The sequence below is a fragment of the Pteropus medius genome, unplaced genomic scaffold, assembly GCF_902729225.1.
Source record: "Pteropus medius unplaced genomic scaffold, Ma_sr-lr_union100, whole genome shotgun sequence".
Lineage (NCBI taxonomy): Eukaryota > Metazoa > Chordata > Mammalia > Chiroptera > Pteropodidae > Pteropus > Pteropus medius.
Genome location: NW_024342471.1, coordinates 23483020 through 23488656, shown reverse-complemented (window position 1 = coordinate 23488656; position 5637 = coordinate 23483020). Strand labels below are relative to the sequence as shown.

The following is a 5637-nucleotide window of genomic DNA, read 5'->3' as shown; positions in this document are numbered from 1 at the left end:
GGCTCCCCTAATAGACCGTGGGCTCCACAAGGCCAGTCCCAGAGCAGCTTTAGCTCACTGGTGCATACCCGGGGCCCAGCATGGTGGTGGATGGTGGATGGAGGGAGGGAGGGGTGGATGAATGGATGAGAGAATGCCTTAATTGGCCTGATAATTATTTCTGCAATTCCTGAACTTTTGCTGTTCATGAATTTATTCTTTTCTTCTGTGGATATTTATTGACCATCTACCGTGAGCCAGCTCCCCAGCTGCATACTGGGGTACGGCTGTCATCAGACCCCAGGCACTTCCTCGACAGCAGGAACCAGGAGGTGGATGCGATGCTACGCAGCCCGCTGCCACACAGCGTGTGACAGGAGTGATGGGAGCTGAGAAGACACCTAAGCCAGCCAGGGCTTGGGAAGGCTCCAGGAGCGGGTGCCGCCCGGGGTGAGACTAGGCCTGAGAACAAGGTGAGCAGGCGAGGCCGTAGGAGGCTGTAGAGGAAAAGCTTCCAGGCAGTGGGACGAGCCACGGGAAGGGCCGCAGCGGCGGCCAAAGGCACCCTGAAGGCTGAGCTGGAGGCTGAGCAAGGCCCCTGAGCCTGTCGGCAGAAGCCCCTGCATTTCCACTGCTCCACGAAGGGCACGGCCCAGGGGGCGGGGGACGCCGAGAGGGGCTTCTTGCCTTCCACTTCCCACTTTCCTGCTCTCTGCGCTTCCTCCCTTTCCTGCTCGCCCTCCTCTCTCCTTTCTCTTTCTTTCGTTCTTTTGACCAGAGGTCAGTTCGTTCCACCCGGTTCAAAAGAGTGAAAAAGCCACGTTTATTGAGCGCTTACTGTGTTCCGGGCACTGAGCTCAGCACTTTGGGCCAGGAAGAGCGTTTCTCTCTCAGAATATTCCTGTCTCCTGTGTCTAGCTCCTTCCTAAGGGACTAGGAAACTGACCCACTCGGAGCCCTTCCCAGGGACCCCCTCCCAGGGACCCCCCTGGGCCTGCCTGCCTCCAGGACAGGCTGCCATCTCCCCAGGACTGGCCTCTGGAGCTGGAGCCCCGCTCAGGGCTACCCCATTTACCGAGTGACAGGCCTTGAGCAGACGACTCACCGTCCTGTGCCTCGGTTTCCCCATTTGTAAAATGGGGGTTATACTGCCTACCTCCTACAGCAGTTGAGAAGAGTAATTATTTAATATGAGAAGTGTCTAAAACAGTGGCTGGCACGTTCTGAGTGCCCACTATTGTGAGTTCTTAGCATCTGGACACACCGCAGCCCTGGGCCCTGAGCGCCACCTCTGGAGGCCTCCAGCCGGCTCTCGAAGCTGGCTCTACGCTTCCTTACTCTGTGGGCATCAGCAACCGCTCACCTGTCTGGGCCTCCGGTGTCTCACCTGTAAAATGGGCTAAAATACCATTACCGAGGAATTAAATAACATAGTACAGGTGTGTCTTCTCTCTTTCTGGAGGTTCTTTGTTTTATAAGTAAGCACCAGACTTGTGTGTGCGTGTGTGTTTTTACTAAACCTAGTGTTTTTCTAGGTTTGTGAGCAGGTTTCGCTGTTTTCATGACAGGCGAGTTAAAACTTCTAAACTGGACAAATGAGTGGGAGACTCTGGTCTGAGTCTCCGAGCCCCCCCCCCATAGTGGCGTCTCATCTGTCCTGTCCTCCCAAAGACGTTCTTCTAAGAGCGTGTGGGCATGAAACACGTATTACTTTTGTCAACAATAAAAAAGAAATCGTGACACTTTAATTCATTCTGTCATCAGCCAGAACTAGTTAGCAGCAACAAACAGGGGAAACAACAAAGAGCTGAGAAAACTCTGTCTTTAAGAAGATTTTCCTAAATGGTTGGTGCCTTCCACCGCAGAGTTGTCTTGTGGGAAAAGAATATTAACGGATGTCAGGCGCGGAACGATGTCTCCTGCTCACAGAAACTCAGTATTCTCAGGCCAGACTGGAAGAGAGGGAGGAGGGAGCAGAGGCCCTGCTGGGGTGGGGGAGGGGCGGCCGCCTCACTCCCCTCCCCCGCTCCTCCGGAAAATCGCTTCACGGGAGAAACCGCCACAGAATCCAAAGTTAGAGAACAACCGCCCAGGGAGGCAGCAAGTCTGCATAGGCCCCCTTCATTCATTCCTTCAAACATTTATTCGTTCATTTAATATTTACTCATCTATATAAACATTAGGTCGACTCTTTTTTTACCTATGAAAGGAACGCGCATTTGTGTTTAAAATTTTTACACAATATAGAAACGTATCAGGTGAAAAGCGAGCCGATAATCCACCTCGGGGAGTAAATTCTTAACGGTGTGAGTAACGAACGCTTCCAGAGGTTGTCTCTGTGTTTATAGCAGCATTTCTCAGCCTTCCGACTATGAACATTTGGGGCCAGACCATTCTTTATTGTTGGGGGGCTGTCCTGTGCATTGCAGGATGGGGAGCAGCATCCCTGGCCTCTCCCCACTGGATGTCAGTAGCAAGGCTCCTGTATGTACCAGCTCAGCGCAGAACGGGGGATGGACGCCCTCCTAGCAGGTCGGCTCTGGGTGCCAGAGTCATAGAGAGGCTCAGGACAATGGCTGTTGGCAGGGAGCACCCCGGAGACCCCACCCTAGCCCCCCACCTGGCCCATCCTCCAACACAAGTGCTTACTGAGCGAATGCCTGGTGCTGGGCATTGAGCTAGTTGGGGTACAAGAGGCCCTGGAGGACAAGTCTGACAGAGCCTGCCCTCGAGCCAGGAGTGCCTCTGCAAGCTCCACATCCTAGCCCCGCCTTCCGATTCAGTAGGTCGAAGGCAACCTACCTGGTTTAGCAGCCACCGCCCCTCAGGGGGTCAATGTCAAGATACCCAAGGGTACCCAGTTAAGTGAAGGAAGCAGGAAAGGAGACGTGAAAAAGACCTCCAAGAGTTTAGGGTTTGCTTTGGACGGGGATACTGTGGGGACTCCTCCCTGAGGAGCTGGAAGGTCAGACACTGGCTGATGCCACGGCCGCCAGGAAAGAGCACCAAGCGTCGACACAGTTAAGAAGGAACGAGCTGGAAACGACATTTCATTTAAAGGTGAAGATCTCTCCGTGGTGTTGGGTGGACCTGACCTGGTCAGACCACGGAGGTGGCTTTTTCATTCTTTGATGACATCCGATGTTTAGAAAAGAACCCACAGAAAGATCAATGGGAAGAAAATTAACAAAGGAAAAAGTACTTCTCCGTTGTATTAGTCACATAGGGCGGCCATAACCAAGTACCATAACCAAGTACCATCAACTGTGAAACAATAGATTCATTGTCTCAGTTCTGAAGGCTAGAATCCAAAATTCAGGTGTCGGCAGGACCATGCTCCCTGAAATCTGTGAGGGAGAGCCCTTCCTTGCCTCCTCCAGCTTCTGGGGGTGGCCGGAAATCCTTGGTCTTCCTAGACTCTCTAGTTGCTGTCATCACACAGCCTTCTCCTGACCTGTGGCCATGTCGTCTTGTCTCTTCTTGTTAAGGACAAAAGTCATACTGGATTAAGGCCACCAACACCCCGATGTGACCTCAATTTAACCAACAATGCTTTTTCCAAATAATGTCACCTGTTGAGGTACTGGGGTTAGGGATTGGACACACTTTCTGGGGTTCACAATTCAACCTATAACACCCATGAAGTCCCAGAGTCTTCTAGTCTCAGCAAGGACAAGATGCCAAGACACCCTCCCCCTCCAACCTTTCCACCTATCCAACCTGTGGTTGTCATTCCTTCAGACCAAAATCTTTCCTTGGAAAATGTTGAGAAACTACAAGGAACACTCCATTCGCCATGGGGAGAAAAAAAAACCCAACCACTGAGATCTGACCTTGAAGACATTCTTAACAAAGACATTCTTTGACTAGGTCCCTGGAATTATGCCTTTCAAATCTACTCAGTTTCCATGTTTTTCTTCTGTCCATCTCTCCCATAAGGATGTTATTCAAAAGAGCCGGAGGAATTTCAGTGCTCGTGATGATGCCAAAAATAACAGCATTCCATGAAAACTATGGACGCCAATGCAATAATTGTTTGAAATCACGAGGTCAAGTTTATTTCTGCAGAAGATTATGTTCCATGTTACTAGTGGACGAAGACTTTCAAGGTGTGGTACACCTTGCATCAGTGGACCTTGGGCATGACGCCAGCCTGGGTTGGCCAAACCAGGAAGGGGTCAGATTTTGATAGCTCCATGTCACCAAGCCTCCTGGCATGGTGGCCTTTGAATTTCAGAGAAGCGAATGAAGATTGTCAACTGGAAGAGAGATCCAAGGTATAGTGAGATGTGAGAAAGAGAAGTCAACAATTATCAAGTCATCAAGGATGCAACAGCATCCCTGGGAAGAGCACACCCATGCATTGCAGCATAGAAATTTCAAAAGCAAACCTTCCTTATCTCTGACTATGAGGAAAACCCTCGCCATCCACTGAGTTCGGGCAGTTCGGGCAGCTGGAGAAGACCTTTGCTAAGGGTCATTGCCGTGCCAGAGTAAAAGAAAGCTCCCTCATCCGGAAAGCACACTTAAAGGGACCTCAGACTATCTGTTCATCCTTTTGTGACCACAGGTTCTCTCCATCTACTTGTAAAGGAAGAAAATTAAACTGTCGCATTAGGACACCACTCTGCCCCCGCAGCGAAAGACTGGAGACACACTGAGAAACTCTCAGAAGCCCTGGGAAGCGACAGCAAACTCTGCAGAAATTCCCGACAGCTGGTAAGCAACGTTTCCCCCGGGAAAGCAGGCAGTGGGTTCCAGAAGTTGCCACACCTTGAGAGGACTCTGTCTCTCATCCATCCAAGACCCTATCCCGTTTTTGTGTTTTCATACTCAAACACAGGAACTCTAGGTCTCAGAGCTTACCCTGACACTAGTCACCCCCTGCCAGAGGAGGAGAATGATGGCCATTGTTCTGGAATCCTTGAAAACAAGGACCAGACTGATAGTCCTTTCCCAGCCCACAACGTAAATGGTGCACACATGGAGGATGAGACAACCATGAGGTGTGGTGACAACGCCCTCTGACCCTCCAGGAACCTCTCCGCGTGCCGTCTGAGGCGGGAGGGCATCTTCAAGGTGCCAGGTGTCTGGATGGCAAGGCTCCAGCCAACAGACATACAGTCCTGCTGAGGGATCTCTTTCATAAATGGAATTCTAGAAGCGTGCCTACGATGAGGGGTTTCCGTTCAGTGCAACCAGGAAGAAAAGGACACATCTTCCTTTTCTCTCCCAGAGGGCAAAGACTTCAGTCAGCGGTGTCACGTGCCGCAATAAAAAACCCGATTTGTCAAACAGCCCAGTGCAACAACGGCCCAGGGCGAAGGGGAAAAGGAGAAAGCAGCGCCACCTCCCTGAGCCAGAGCTCGAAGCACAAACCACGGTGCCCGTGGGAAGCAGGGGTCTACCAACCTGCTGGCCCCAGACAGGGCACCCTTGTCTCACGAGTCAACGACAGCTCCATGGCAAAGCTGATACAGCCCGCGGGAAGTAGGGACCTCTTGAGGGGACTTGGTTGTTTTGCATGGCATCGGCTCAGAGGTGTCGGGAAGAAAACACCTGGCATTGTGCACCGGGCCCAGGACCGTCAGTGGCTGTGTCCTGTGAACTTCCAGTGGGAATGAGAACTGAGCAGGGAGGCAGGAACGAGCCCCGCCT

General features: G+C 51.7%; 1 long non-coding RNA gene across 1 annotated transcript; it reads right to left on the bottom strand.

The window, feature by feature from the left end:
• Positions 1–4011: 4011 nt before the first annotated feature.
• On the bottom strand, positions 4012–5637 carry LOC120603857 (uncharacterized). The gene is made up of 2 exons (XR_005653193.1): positions 5392–5637; positions 4012–4238 (listed from the first exon to the last, which is right to left on the bottom strand). It is a non-coding gene; the product is annotated as an uncharacterized LOC120603857 (long non-coding RNA).